General features: G+C 40.7%; 1 protein-coding gene across 2 annotated transcripts in view; it reads right to left on the minus strand.

Annotated features, from left to right (window-relative positions):
* The window catches only part of NDNF (neuron derived neurotrophic factor), a 38,871-nt gene extending 25,181 nt beyond the window's left edge, over positions 1-13,690 (minus strand). The window contains exon 1 of one of the 2 annotated variants that reach the window (XM_069978541.1): positions 13,217-13,690. The gene's annotated coding sequence lies outside the window, so the exon portion shown is untranslated. Of the gene's footprint in view, positions 1-13,211 lie in introns of both variants that reach the window. The other variant, XM_069978540.1, reaches the window with a different exon arrangement.
* Between the last annotated feature and the right edge of the window lie 3,001 nt (positions 13,691-16,691).

Raw genomic sequence — 16,691 nt, forward strand, 5'->3', positions numbered from 1 at the left:
TAATTGTGTTTGTTTGGGGGGGAACGGATTCGGTGTTCTGCCAGTAATGTGCCACGTGTAATTACTGGGTTTACATTTCCAATTGTACTTAATAATGGAATTACAAAGAATAGTAATTACTTGCATGTGCTACAATTCTTTACACCATAAAAACATAAAAAGTGTAGCCTTCACCCATCTTACTGATCCTATCTTAAAGTACAGAACATATAAAAATACATTCTAGGTGGCCAAAAAATAATTTTGCTGTTTATGGTATTTTTTTTGTATAATAGCTGTCTGGTACTTCGGTAAAAAAAAAATGACTGGTTTTAGAAAGTTATATGGATTTTTAATTTACTTCTATTTAAAAATTTAAAGTCGTCCCATACTTATCAGCTACTGTATGTCCTGAAGGAAGTGGTGTTTTTTTTTTTTTTTCCAGTCTGACACAGTGCTCTCTGCTGCCGTCTCTCTCCGTGACAGGAACTGTCCAGAGCAGAAGAGGTTTTCTATGGGGATTTGCTGTAAGTTCCTGACATGGACAGAGGTGGCAGCAGAGAGCACTGTGCCAGACTGAAAAGAATACACCACTTACTGCAGGACATACAGCAGCTGATAAATACTGGAAGACTGTAGATTTTTAGAAGTAAATTACAAATCTATATAACTTTCTGACACCAGTTGATCTGAAAGAAAAGAAAATCGCCAGAGTACCGCTTTAATGTAAACCATACCTTTACATCAGATTTTTTTTTTCTTTCAGATCAACTGGTGTCAAAAAGTTATATAGATTTTTAATTTACTTCTATTTAAAAATCTCCAGTCTTCCCATACTTATCAGCTGCTGTATGTCATGCAGGAAGGGATGTTTTATTTTCAGTCTGACACAGTGCTCTCTGCTGACATCTCTGGCCGAGACAGGAGAAGGAGAGGTTTTCTATGGGGATTCATAGAAAAACGAGACAGAGTTCCTGTCTTGGCCAGAGATGTCAGCAGAGAGCACTGTGTCAGACTGAAAATAAAACACCACTTCCTGCAGGACATACAGCAGCTAATAAGTATGAGAAGACTGGAGATTTTTAAATAGAAATAAATTACAAATCTATATAACTTTCTGACACCAGTTGATTTGAAAGAAAAAGATTTTTGCTGGACAACCCCTTTAATTACATAAAATTTCTTCCGAGTGCTGATTCTACTTTTGGATTAAAAGAATAATGTTGTAAACTGTGCAGAACACGGTCTCTGATGCCAGCATTCCTCACATGCATGTTCTCTAGCAGAAGAGGACACGTCTTGTGTATCCAGAACGCACAAATTAGGTAGATGATCCATAACCACATGCCATTAGATACCTTGAGTTCTTTCCCTTTCACTATAGCACTAGGCTACAAAGATCAAGAGAAATGAAAACAAAAACTTGCAAAAACAACTCAAACGTTCCATTAAAAACAGAATACACACCTGTTATTATTCGATGTGTAAGAATGTTAAATATTAAAGGGGTACTCCAGCAAAAATCTTTTTCTTTCAGATCAACTGGTTTCAGAAAGTTATATAGATTTGTTATTTACTTCTATTTAAAAGTCTTCCAGTACTTATCAGCTGCTGGTGTTTTCATTTCAGTCTGACACAGCGCTCTCTGCTGCCACCTATGTCTGAGATAGAGACTGTCTGGATCAGTAGAGGATTTCTATGGGAATTTGCTGCTGCTCTGGACAGTTCAGCAGAGATCACTTCCAGCGGGACATACAGCAGCTGATAAGTATGGGAAGACTTGAGACTTGAAGTAAATTACAATCTATCTATATAACTTTCTGAAACAAGTTAATTGAAGAGAAAAAGATTTTTGCTGGATAGCCCCTTTAATTGTAAGTTCTTATCAACTTTCCTTGGGTAAATCGGTTTACATTGGTGTTAATAGGTCCCTCCAATATTTCCATTGTCTTTTCTGGTATTTTTCATGGTAACACACAAAGTGCAACACTTTTTTTGCTTTCAAAAGTAAAGTCCAGTAATATCTAGTAATAGTTTTTAAGTAGTACATAATATTTAGGCTATGTTCACACACTGTTTAAACAACGCCCGTTGTTTGACATGTTGTCTGCAGTTTCGGCCGGATGAACATCATTTTCTTTTTTTTAGATTGCGGGCTCATTTGGGTGTGCCTGCAATGAAAATTGCCATTGAAATCATCGCAATGTACGGCCGTAAAAACGGCTATACACTGTGTGAACTGTATAAGCCGTGCTCCGGTGCTGAGAGTTAACCCTATAGATACTGCAGTCAGCACGACCGCAGCATCTATAGGACTCCTGACAGAGAATTCTCCCTTTACAAAGGAAGAATTCTCTGTCCGGTGTCCATCGGGGCTATGCAAAGTGATCGCAGAGCCCTGATGTTAGCCATGAAAACCGGAAGCCTCAGGCGGGAGGAGGAAGGGAAGGCAGGGCACGCGCTGGGCGCGCGGCCATGAGCTCTGCCCCCTCCCCTCTCTCCCCTGCCGCTGTCACAAGATTGTAACAGTGGCAGGGGACAGAGAGGGGGCAGACACCGGGACATCAGCTTATGGGATCATTATGATCCCATAGGCTGATGTCCAAAAACGGCCTGGGCATTGATGCATCAATGACCCCAGGTTGTGAAAGGGTTAGCATACTGGATTGTTCAACACATTATACAACTCATGTCTCTCTAAGGGGCCTATTCCACGGAGCGATAATCGGTCGAATCGGCCCGATTTGGCCGATTATCGTTCCGTAGAATTGAGAGAAAGATCAGCCGATGATCGTGCCATCAGCTGATCGTTCATTTAGGTTCAAACTTAAAATCATCAGTCGCCACCCGCGCATCGCTACGTGAAATATTGGTGCGCGGCGGGCGAACGACGATTTTTACAAACATCATACATTACCTGTCCAGGCGCAGGTCTTCTCCTTCTCCCGGTCCCACGCTGCAGCAGCTTTGAAGCGGCCTGTCTGAGCTGACAGAGCGCTCCGCCAATCACTGGCCGTGACCACCGCGGCCAGTGATTGGCTGAGCGTTTTGTCAGTTCAGTCAGGCCGCTCCGAAGCTGCTGCGCGCGGGATCGGGAGAAGGAGAAGACCTGCGCCTGGACAGGTAATGTATGAAACAAGAACTGCAAGGACATCGGTAACGATTGTCGGGCCGTGGAATAGGCCCAGTAAACGAGCACCAATCTAGCAGATCGACGCTGGTTTACATCGTTTGCTCGGCCTGTGGAATAGGGCCCTAAGGGAATACCTGGCATCAGGTATCAATCTTCTAACAAGTGTCACGTCTGGTATTTGAGGAAGTGGCGGATCAGTGTCAGGTTACAGCTGCCGACAGGCCTCCTGCCAGTAATATAGCCGACTCCTCAGTCCAGATGTACAATACAACACCATCATCTGCACAATCCCATCGTTATAGATGTATATCGGACACATACAGAGGGCAGCTACATAAAAAGTTGTTTAATGATAAAACTTTGGCTGAACCGGACTATTTTTTTTTTTTACAAGCAAAATTTGTACTAGGGACATATGTACATTCAATAAGAAAACACCCTTCTAACAGCTCAGCTAGTCAAACTTTGAGAGGAGTCATATTTTTTGTCTACCATGCACGCCAGGCCGTGACTCATTCATTCTTTGCGCAATAATGTGTACAACTGCATAATTTAGTTTTTGTGGTTGGGAATGATTAGGTCTATAGATGTTCAATTTCTTATTATTGTATCTTGTATCTGGGTTCACACTATATTTTTATATCCTTTTTTTTTTTTTTTTACAAAAAACTTATACATTTGTGTGCCTCTATATTTCCATTGACTTCCATTTAAAAAAAAAAAAAAAAAACAGATTAAAATGCATCCATTTTTTTAGCGTATGCACAAATGTGGTCGACCATGTTTTTGTGTATGTTAAAAAAAACTGAAGGGTTTTGAGCCTTTTATTTTTTATAATGGACACAAATGCATCTGTTTTTTCATCCGTTTTTTGCAAAGTGTGATCCAAATTGACCTTTCATTATCAAAACATGAGTAACCAAACAAAGAATTAGCAAAGCACAAACAGCAAACACAGAGGATAGCCCCATGAGGATATGAATAGGTAACGATAGTTGGTGGCGTTCGGGGGACTTGTCTTAACGGAGCACAGGTATGTTGTGTATAAAGGAATTAGCTATCGCCTATGATCAATTGTATATATTGGCATATAATGGATTAAGGATCCTATTAGACAAAGCAATTTTTAATGATAAACAATCGAAAACGAGATTGTTTATCGTTAACCTGAAATTGTTCACCATATTACACAAATCAATGGTCGTTAGTTACGATTGTTAGGGTCCATTTACACAGAAAGATTATCTGCCAGATTATCTCCTAAAGATTTGAAGCCAAAGCCAGGAATGGAGTATAAACAGAGATCGGGCCATAAAGGAAAGCCTGAGATTTCTCCTCTTTTCAAATCCATTCCTGGCTTTGGCTTCAAATCTTTGGCAGATAATCTGTCAGATAATCTTTCTGTGTAAAAGGACCCTTACTACGATGAATTACTCCATCTGATCCCAGCAAAAGGAGGAACAATGTGCAATTACACTGAACAATTAGTGAACAAATGCGGAACTACAGCGAACGGTTAATGAACGATTAACGATTTTTAGACCGTTGGCTGCAATTACACAGAACGATTATCGTTTAAATTCAAACGATATAACAATATTCCACAAGATAATCGTCCTGTGTAAAAGGTCTCTTAGGGCCCTTTTACACAGAAAGACTATCTGAGAGATTATCTGCCAAAGATTTGAAGCCAAAACCAGGAATGGATTTGAAAAGAGGAGAAATCTCAGACTTTCCTTTATTACCTGATCTCTGTTTATAGTCCATTCCTGGCTTTGGCTTCAAATCTTTGGCAGATAATCTGTCAAATAATCTTTCCATGTAAAAGGGCCCTAAGTCTTCTTATGTTTATGTATTCCAAGGGTTGAAAAATTATGTATGGAATGGATTTGACCCTCTGAATTTGAATCATGTTTTGCATGGGATGAATTTTTTTAAAATAATAAAGTTTGTAAAATATAATAATTGTATTTTTTTTTTTGTAAATAATGTATTGCAATGCTAACTAAATACGTGGATGTGTAATGTAATGTGTGTGTGATCCACATCGGCCTTTCATCATTAAAACATATAACTAACTAAACAAAGACCTGGCAACGCATGCCAAGCACAAATAGCAAACATCAATTTCCTGTGCATCCTGCAGGGAGGGTCTTCCCCATTCAACAAGACAAATAATAGAAGAAAGGAACAATACAAATAACAAATCTTTCCTGATACAAATGCAAATGAGAGATCTTTTGGGACCAGACCAAAGCTTGCTCAAAGGTAAAATTGCCTAAAGGCCCTATTCCGCGGAAAGATTAGCGTCCGGTTTCGGCCGCTACGGACGATAATCGTCCCGTGGAATAGAGTGCAACGATCAGCCGACATCGTTCATGTCGGCTGATCGTTGCAGTCGCTTGTTTTTTAACATGTTAAAAACAAGCGACTGATACAGCAACGATCTGCTGCCGTCGCTCCGTTGAATAGGAGCATCGGCAGCAGACACTGCTGTATCCTATGGGCTGCCCGGACGATCAGCGATCACCCGGGCAGCCCCCCCCAGCACTCACCCGCTCGCTGCAGCTGTGTTGAATAGCGGCGGCAGCGAGCGGGGAACGAGGAGCAAACGAGCGCTGAGAGCACTCGTTTGCTCCTCTAGACGGCCCGTGGAATAGGGCCATAATTTTGAAAGGTAAAAATGCCTAATTTTGAATGGTTTTTGACTCATTTTTTCTTTCCTCAACCAATTAGAGTTTTGTTACAAAAGACCCTAACGGCCCTACTACACAGAACAATTATTGAAGATAATTGAAGGCAATAGAAGGTAATAGAAGGCAACGGTCAGCCGACATGCTTAAAGACAAACGACAATAATAGCAGCGATCTGCTGCCATCGCTCTGTGGAATAGAAGCGGCAGCAGCAGATCACCGCTATCCTTTATGGGCTGCCCCCCCCCCCGAAGCCCCTCCCACACTCACCCGCTCGCTGCCGACGTGTGTAATAGTGAGCGGGGAACGAGGAACAAATGAGCGCTGACAGCGCTCGCTTGCTCCTCAAAGTCACCCCGTGCACTAGGGGCTTAACCCCCTCCCGCCGCTCCACAGTTAATTAACAGAGCTGCAGCCTATACCTGATGCTGCAGTGACGTTAATTAACGATCCAGGATGACATAGGCGCAGGAGCTTCGCCTGTGTCATCCACAGCGGGTCCCCAGTATTAGTCATAGCAGGGGGCCCATCGCGCTCCGTGCTGAGAGTTAACCCTATAGATACTGCGGGCAGCACGACCGTAGCCTCTATAGGGCTCCTGATAGAGAATTCTTCCTCTACAGAGGGAGAATTCTCTGCCGGTGTCCATCGGGGCTCTGTGAAGTGATCACAGAGCCCCAATGGTAGCCATGGAAACTGGAAGCCTCAGGCTTCCGGTTTCCTCACTACGTAGGCGGGCGGGGGGAGGGAGTGAAGGCGTGCGCCCATGAGCTCTGCCCCCTCCCCTCTCTCCTCTGCCGCTGTCAAAAGATTGTAACAGCGGCAGGGGACAGAGGAGAGGGGGCAGACATACAAACATCAGCTTATGGGATCATTATGATCCCATAAGCTGAGGTCTAAACACAACCTGGTCATTGAGGTATCAATGACCCCAGATCCTGAAAGGGTTAAGAAAAAACTTTATTGTTCAAGATCTGTCTGTTTAGTATAATATTTTCTTGTTTGTGAACTACGACTTCTCTTTTGTAAAGTTTAAGCTTAATGCCAAGTGAAGATATGTGAGGACACCGCAGCATCATCCCACTACTATCTCAATAGGCCAAGGGCAGCGAAACAACATTGGAGTCTGAGATGTAGGCCAGGTGGTCAGGACTAGAGATGAGCAACTCGGGTTCATTAAGGTTTGCGCGAAGGATCGGCTTTAAAATAACAAATGTTATGAAAGACAGACATTTTTAGTTCACATAGTGTGAACCGAGCCATAGGCTGTATCCATGTTTTCCACGCAGTCCTCCATCTTCTCCACAGAATCGGCAGACTGCTGGATTTAAAAGCGAACCTTAACAAAGCCCGCTTCAGTCATCTCTGTTTGGGACCGTTTACACTTGTGGGTATGCTTTTTTGTCTACTACCATAGTTTTTATACCATTTAAATGCACTTTGTAGCCTTAAGGCCCTATTACATCAAGTGATTATAGGCTGTTAGGGCCGGTAACCACTTAATGTAATAGCTCCTGTTAAAAGGCAACGATCAGCCGACATGCAGGATGTCGGATGATCCTTGTCTTTCAACATGTTGAAAAATTTTTCAATGATAACGATGGTCTGCTGGCCGTCGCTCTGTATAATAGGCAGCAGACCACCGCTATCTCCTATGGGCTCCCTGGATGATCTAAAGATTGTCTGGGGAGCCTCTCTCGCTCGAGGGGAATGAGGAGCAAGCAACGCTGATCTGACAGGTTGGTGCTCACTTGCTCCTCACCATCGGCCAGTGTATAGGGCCTTAAGTGTACACACTATAGGGTAGATTTATCAAAGAGGTGTAAGATAGAACTGGCCCAGTTGCCCCTAGCAACCAAACAGATTCCACCTTTCATTCGTCACAGATTCCTTGGAAAATGAAAGGTGGAATCTGATTGGTTGCTAGGGGAAACTGGGCAAATTGTACTTTACACCAGTTTGATGAATCTCCCCCTATATCTAGTTCACTTATGGAAAAAAAAAAGAATACAGTACTATCTTTACTTATAAAGAGGGACAGAAAACCAGTACTATCTGTGCCAATCTTAATAAACAGAGAAGATAGAATAATATTATAGGCAAAAACAACTATTGCTCCCCCTAGCAAGCTGACAACTACATTACACAGAGATAGAAGTCACCGTGCTGTCACCGTGCTGTTGCTAGGTAACAACCTTCAGGCTTTTCTGTAGGTGCATAGGGGGCAGGGTGAATTATATTACAGAAAAAAACATTTCGCACAAATTTTTCTTAAAAAAAAAATGCCAGTGTTCATGTTTTCTAGTAAACTCGCCTGATTCACTCAATTTTGGTTGAGCCAGCTGTTTCGATCCCACTCACAGGGATGTCCAGATAATAAATAGTTAGGATGATGGTTGTCTTCTTACACACACACACACACACACACAAACAAACACACACACACATATACACACACAAACACAGACACACATACCTGTACATACAACCACACACACCAACACATACATACACACACACACCAACACATACAAACACACATATACACACAAACACACACATATACACACACAAACAAACACAGACACACATACACATACATACATACACACACACCAACACATACACACACATACACACACACAAACACACACACACACCACCACACACATATACATACACACACACACACAAACACACACATAGAAACGTATTCACACACATTTTCGCAGGGGTCCCTGTTTCACATACAAAACACATAATTAATAACACAAGTCGAAACGAAGACGCAATTTAGAGGTTAATAAAGTGACTGTGAAGAGAAATTCCCCATATCATTGACGAGAAAATTAACGCCTAATACCTATACATATAGGGACAGATTAGAATGCCTAAAAAATACGTTCAATAATCGTGTTTAGATTTTTTACGCCGTAAAGGAGGAAATTGGCGGTAATAAAGATGATGGTAATATTTTTAGAAAAACTCATCCCAGAACTAAACTCTTTTACTAATAAGGTCCGTAATGGTGGCGATTCTATACTCCATGCCAGTCCCAGTTCACTTCTTACATTAGGTCTCCAGTTATGGAGCTAAGCTATACCGACACTGCACGGTTCACCCCCTCTCCCACTGGATTCCCATCTTAATGCCATGTTTTGGCACAGACACAATCCTATGAACTGTGTTTTGGGTGAAGTAAAACATTCTGAGGATTTTCGAATAGACAAAGAGGTATTTTTACAGATGAAGTAATAGCAATGAAGTGCTGGCATCCAGGACTTGTAAAGGGCATGTCATCTTTCTTCATTCCTCGCACTGTCTCCAGGACAAACAAGCTGCGGGCGAAGCTTAGAGGAAACTCTTTTGCGTGCAGTTTTATTCTAAATGTTTTGAAAAGGAACTCGAGTGAGACGATGAAAATGCCCATTGACATCTATTTCTAGCTCCCCGTGACATCATAGGCTACGTCTGTAGAAGAGACGCGATTTCAGAAATGCGCCGGGCAAACAATGAAAATCTCAAGCAGCAAAGTTTTTATTTTTAGGCGGCTCTTTTCATCTTCAAGATTTAGTCGATAAAGTGACTTTAGCTGCTACATCCAGTAACTGGGAGAGGATGGAGTAAGGATGGAAATATGGTGTATATTAGGTTGAGCAGAAAAGCGCGCAAAATATGCAAACACTGAAGGCTGTAGGCAAGTGTAGCAGAGCTGTGTGTGTTGCAGATAGTTTCATGTGTGTATGTGTGTGTGTATGTGTGTGTGTATGTGTGTGTGTGTGTGTGTGTGTGTGTTCATCTGTCGAACTATCTAGGCATCCAACTATTTCCATGCAGCGTTATATTTGTCACATGTGGTACAGCTGTGTGTGTTGCAGATATTATCTATCTGTCTGTCTATCTATTTATTATCTATCTCCTATCTATCAGTAATATCTATCTATCTAATATCTATCAAGCAGTATTATCTATCTTTCTATCTATCTGTCTATCTAATATCTAATATCTATCTATCAATCAGTATTATCTATCTATCTATCTATCTATCTATCTATCTATCTATCTAATATCTATCAATCTATCTATCTATCTCCTATCTATCTATCTCCTATCTATCTATCTCCTATCTATCTATCTATCTATCTATCTATCTATCTAATATCTAATATCTATCTATCAATCAGTATTATCTATCTATCTATCTGTCTATCTAATATCTATCAATCTATCTATCTATCTATCTATCTCCTATCTATCTATCTATCTATCAATCTATATATCTGTCTTCTATTATCTATCTATCTATCTATCTCCTATCTATCTATCTATCTATCTATCTATCTATCTATCTATCTATCTCTATCTATCTATCTATCTATCTATCTATCTATCTATCTATCTATCTATCTCCTATCTATCTATCTCCTATCTATATATCTCCTATCTATCTATCTATCTATCTATCTATCTATCTATCTATCATCTATCTATCTATCTATCTATCTATCTATCTATCTATCTATCTATCTAGGCATCCAATTCTCTCACCTGTCACTTGTCACCTATAGTAGTGGTTTGTCATCCGACATAATTCATGATCTCGTGTTTTTTTTGTCACAGCTTTTCGCAGGTTATTGCAGAATCAAAGACAATTAGAACACACAGTGCACCCCTAAAGTATGTTCCCACTCTTTTCTCCTACTCCTATACCGTTGTACAGTTCATTTCGTTTTTTTATGAATTTTGGTTAAGTTTCCAAATCTCCCCCTTTAATATGTTCTCTTAAAAGACTCAATTCTTTCCTAGGTGTAACAATACGCATTATTTGACCTAAGTGATTATTTTTATATAAGAATTAGAGATGAGATGATCAGAGGGTCGATCCTATGCTGTCCTTTTCTTAAACTCTCTGCACAATATGAGATGTTTCACCTTACAGCCGGTGACCTGTCTCTGATTAACTCTTTAATTCCCAAATGGTATTTAGTGCATTTATCTGCTCTGCCTTCCAAGAGACTGAGTTACTGCGCAGTAGGATGGGGATTATTCCATTCACTATATTTAGACCGCTTCCGCTAAACCACATCTTTCTGGCTAGTCTTTTAGTCTACAAATAAAACAGATAATAGAATTGCTGGAAGTTGAAATGTGGCTTATATTAATGCACTACTGGTTTCTATATAGCCTTCTTTTTATAAATCCTAAAGTGGATTTATCTGCTGCCTGACTTTCTTTAGGTTATTAGTACATTTCGAGTACATCCCATTATGTATTCACCCCTTATAAACTTCACTGCTCCAGATTGTGCGAGTTCAGTAAGCGTTCCAAATATTTCCCTAGAGTGACCCATAGTGGCGGTAGAAGGGTACAGCATGACACTGGCATAGGGTTACATACATCTGCCTGCAGTACTCTGTTTCTATGTCTGACCTAATTTATACCTTGCAAAGAGAATAGGAATTCTAAGAGTTATTCCACACCGGTAAAACTAGATAAACCAATGCAGATCCTCTGTGGTTACAATCTGACCAGTAAATGTATATTTACAATTACACGTTAATAACTGATTGTATCAAATATTATAAATTCAGTCAAAATGAGTGTATTAGATATAATGTCTTGTTTATCAGTTATATCTATCCTTATAGCTTGGCTTTTTCACAATAACCAAGATATAGGTGAGTACGGTTATACCGTATGTTGAATAGACTGATTAGACAGGATAATTGTCATGCGTTAATGAGGAAGAAGCGGACGAAACCAATTAAAATTTCGGTTTAAATTATTTCATTGAAAATGCACATATAGACAAAAACATACATACAAAAACATAAACTAATAAACACACTCGTACATACACAAATACACACAGACAAACACACATACACATACAGACATATTAAACAAAATCATACTTGTTTTAGATGTAGTGTTGACCCCAATAAGAGGTAAGACAATCACTTATACATGTATAACCAGTGAGCATATTCCACACCGACAAAGTGAAAACAGCCAATGTGGTAAGCAGGATATACCTTGCATACGTCAAAATCTGGTCAATCAAAATGATTGCCTTCATATACGTTATAATACACTGTACAGTTCAACTATATCATCTCGGATCTATCCAATATTGTTCGTACATCACCATGATTTAATAAGGAAATTAAAACTGTGCTCATTGATGGTTAAAACCAGTGTGCTAATACTCTAAAGCCTGCAGGCTCCCAGCGTATCATGTTCTCAATGTCCCCTTATAGTTTTCCTGTCCGGTACATTACACAAAGTAAGGTAACTCTTAGCCCTAGCCAATATGACCCCTGCATTGATTTGCCCCAGGCTTACAGCACGCCAACTCATAAGGTCATCGCTATATGTAAGGGATACACTATGAAAACAAGCCGGCCATATGCTCCCTGCTCAGTGACATGTGTACTAAGAGATTATTTGTCTGCTAATCCATCTCTTTTGATCAAGCCCTACCTAACGCATCCTGCTGATTCATCTCTAACAAACAAATCTGCTTAGACCAGGCAGCCCGGCTTACCCCCCCAGCGTAGAAGCCGAATTATTAAAACAAACAAGACACAAAAATTCAAAGGCGGCCACAACAATGCAATAATATCAAGTTGAGATCTCTTCTGCCAAGTTTTACCATACAAGTCAAATACCTCCTCCAGTTACAAGTCATGTCATAAAGCGGCCCTGATTGTGCACTGGCAGCGATATCAAAGCTGCAATTTCCTGGGTCTGCTCTGCAAGGAACTTTTCAAAGGTCTTAGAGAACTTAGAGAGACCAATTAACTCGTTCAACCGATCGCCAGACAGTCATTCCTTCACTCACATCCCCAGCCCTTGGGCTTTGCTTGGGAGAGGGGACGCTTGCTTATTTCATTGCAGAGGAGCACCACTCCAGCTATTGGTTTTTTATTGCTTTTACTTTTCTGTATTTTGTTTTATTTTATAAAAAAGCAAAAACGCAATGCAGCAAAATGTCACATAATTTTTTTTCCCACACTTTGCAGTCCTAATACATATAAAAGCAAAGTTATATTACGAAAAGGCAAACACCTACTAATATAACTTGCTAAGTATAGAAAAGTCGAGAGTACAACTTGCATTCATAAAAAGAAGAACGATGTATGCTAAAATTGGTTTATGTAGCAGAGCAGAGGGAATCATTTAACTTATTTTTATTTTTATTTGTTGTGTTGTTATCTGTATTGATGACAATACTTTATGATATGATGAGGTTTCCTGCACTCCTATGTAAAAAAAAAAAAAAAATATATATATATATATATATATATATATATATATATATAAAATTAGTCCTGATTACGTTATACTAAAAAGTATATAGAGAGAATATAAATGTATATATTCATGAGTCATTTCCACTTACCTTACTTTTTGATGCTTCTGACGTCACCGTAAATGTCCCCGAATCCTCTAACGTATCTCCAAAATATTCTTCAAATTCAAGTTAGAAGCAACCACAGTTTGTGCACTTTTTTTGCAATTCTATAACTTTACAAAGGTTGCAAAGTGACAGATAGAAAGACTGCCAGCCTGCCCTGATATCCAATATCCTCCACCGGTTAAGAGGGTGCAGTAAGTCTTGGCATAGATGCTCTTGCTGGAAAAGTTGCTGTGCCTCTGCAATGTGTGTTAGGTATCTGCTCTCTCTCACTCTGATACTGTAGTGCATTGGTGCTGAATGTCAATAGCAGAGCACAGAGCCTCCCCCCTCCCCTGTGAATAAATCCTATGCACCTAACCCACCAACCAAGAGAGGAGGGTACAGATGCCTGAACCAATCCCTGCCCCTTCTCCCTGCTCACTTTCTGAATGGTATGAAGCCCGGCCCACCTTCACTATAAAAACAAAGACAGGGGCACAGGCAGGCACCACAGACCAAGAATGACAAAAGGATGGAGTAGAGGAGAGCAGTAAAAAAAAAAAAAAAAATAGAGGGAGAGGGGGGCTGCCTGGGAGGCTTGCAAAGGGTTACCAGGACTGACAGATTGCATTGTTTCGAAAAATGCAACTTGCGAAACAAATTTCCAGATCTATCACCCTCCCATTGACAGAGAACAATTTGTTTTTACATTGTTTGCTTACGATGTTTGACTAGTCCCGTTTGACGTTGCTGCTTTTTTTTTCTTTTTGTATTTTGCATATGCAGCAGAGCGGAGTTTGTTATGTGTAGCAGCTGTGTTTGTCACTTGCATAGAACTTACCGGGAGAGTTATCAAGGTGCCCAGACAATACATTGTGCATCTGTACATTGTCCAGCTGTAGTCATGTCCGCATTTAGCAAGATTGTATAATGTTAGTCATTCACTCGGCTTGTTTTCCAGGGCAGTGGAGTTTAAGATGGAACATAGGTTTTATTGAAAAAGTAGCCGCTGCAAGGACGGGGAAAGGAAAAGAAAACAAAGTTGTTTTTTCAATAAATAGTCATTGCCGTTGGAGTTTCCAGACGTCGTACCAAGTGCAAACCGTTTTCTAAGCGTTGTGCCAAGCCAAATCTGCGGTCGCTGTGCATTTATTCAAGTATGCAGGCATGTACAAAATGCCAAAAAGAAGAAGAAAAAAAAACAAAACTGAAAATATAGGTTTGATCCGGCGGCTTATCCAGGATCACTAAGAATGAGGATGACTCGGGATCTGCATCTGTCGCGGTTCACAATTGGCGTATATAGAACTATTTTCGTTTTAATAAGACGCAAATTACCAAGTTTATTTTTACAGCGTAATTTATTGACTTGAAGGGGGGGGGCATTTAAACCACCACCGTTTTATTTCATATCATAAACATTAAATTTTAAGCCGTCCCTAATACATTTGTTTAAGTTGGGCAAATCGGATTATATTATTATAAAAGCAGATCAAAGATAGACGGCCATACTGTAAAGTCTCCGAGCTTTGACTCGCATGTGCTGGATAATGAGAAACAGCTCCCCGACACTGCGGCTTCTTTAACACTGATCAATCACGTGGAGCAAATGTGGAGCGATTCGAATCAGATGTAAGCACTTACTGCCTAATGGAGATTGCTACCTACTCCTTACACCTTTGGCATTTGTGTATTTAAGGCAGGAGTTTGTTAATAGTGATAATAAATGATACCAGCTCTTACTGTCATGACTCCGGAAGGAGCGGAAGACGTTTAGTTATTACGGCTCACTGGTGTGATGCACCATTATTTTGCTGTCTTTGCCCCCCTATACACGTGATCATACTGGGGACTCGGAGAAAAAATGACCTGGTACTACCCATATTACTAATGTCTTGTGCTCTGGAAGTCAAGGACAGGTTTAAAGTGTGGCAAAGTGGACAAAAATTACACGAACCCTGTTCCTTAAATGTGCCTAAGGCTATGCTCGCACAATGTCTAATAAAAATTGCATTGAAGTCTATGGACATGATCATTATTTTGATGCCTGTAGTAAATAAAGGCCGTTGTTCAATACATTGTGTGAAACTACGGTCGTTGTTTGCATTGTATGCAGTATTAAAAGAACTACCATTGTTTTAATTGAAAACTACGGCCGATCTTTTCATAAAAAGTACGTTGGGGGAGATTTATCATACATGGTGTAAAGTGAAACTGGCCCAGTTGCCCCTAGCAACCAATCAGATTCCACCTTTCATTCCTCACAGACTCTTTGGAAAATGAAAGGTGGAATCTGATTGGTTGCTGGGGGCAACTGAGCCAGTTTCACTTTACACCATGTTTGATAAATCTCCCCCAGTGTGTAAACCTAACCTTAGGTTAGGCTCACACTAGGTAAAGGTGATGTCCGTCTTACATAACAAATAACATTTTAAAGGACAACTCCGGCGGGACCCCCCCCCCAAAAAAAAAAATAGACACCATACTCACCATCCCTCCGGTGACGATCGCCACTCCATTCGCCCGCCATCCGCCTCACCGTCACCTGCGTCCGCCGTCCAGCAATGCCTCTTACTTCCGTGTCCATGGGAGAGAAAAGGCTGTCAGTGCACTTGCGCACCGGCAGCCTTTTCATTGGCTGGAGCGCATCACATGGCTTCCAGCAAGCTCTGCAAATCAGGGCTGAGCAAGCTGGAAGCCATGTGATGCACTCCAGCCAATGAAAAGGCTGCTGGTGCGCATGTGCACCAGCAGCCTTTTCTCTCCCATTCACTTTCAATGAAGACGCAGAGGAGGAAGAAGACCCGGCACCGCCCCCCGACTCTGACGTCGTCGTCACCAGATGCCACCCGGGAGAAGAGGACCTTGACGATTGTAATAGGTAATGTATACATTCTTTAACTTCCGGGGGGGTCGGGGGTCGGAAAGTGGGGGAAGGGGGCCAGACCGGGTATTTAACCACATTACAAAGTTATATAACTTTGTAATGTGTGTTAAATAAGCCAAAAAAAATTTCGTGGGAGTTGTCCTTTAAAATACCGATTTTTTTTTTTAAAAAAGGACATTATTCGCGCAATTCAATGGAAAATCCCGGCACGCACCAATTTCATAATCATCCAAATTTATTCGGTATCCATAGACTGTACAAGTGTGAATAGTGAATAGGAGAACGCATTTCGGCCACTGTCTTTATCAACTGCTGTATAGAAGGCCGTAATACTGAGATTTCTACTGCTAAACATAAAAAAGGTGCATAAAAGATTAGACCATGGCTATGTTCATACATCGTATTTCCGTCAGTCTTATTTCAACCAAAGCCAGGAGTGGAATTCACAGGGCAAAATTATAAAATGGAAAAATTTGCACAGTTCCTATGTTTTTTACCCTTTTTTGGATTTGGTTGAAAAAAGACTGACCCAACGGCTATGTTCACACAACGTTTTTTCAGCTCCGTTTAATATGCAGTCTGTCATTTTAGGTCTT

This window comes from Dendropsophus ebraccatus, chromosome 7 (genome assembly GCF_027789765.1).
Source record: "Dendropsophus ebraccatus isolate aDenEbr1 chromosome 7, aDenEbr1.pat, whole genome shotgun sequence".
NCBI classification, from domain to species: domain Eukaryota; kingdom Metazoa; phylum Chordata; class Amphibia; order Anura; family Hylidae; genus Dendropsophus; species Dendropsophus ebraccatus.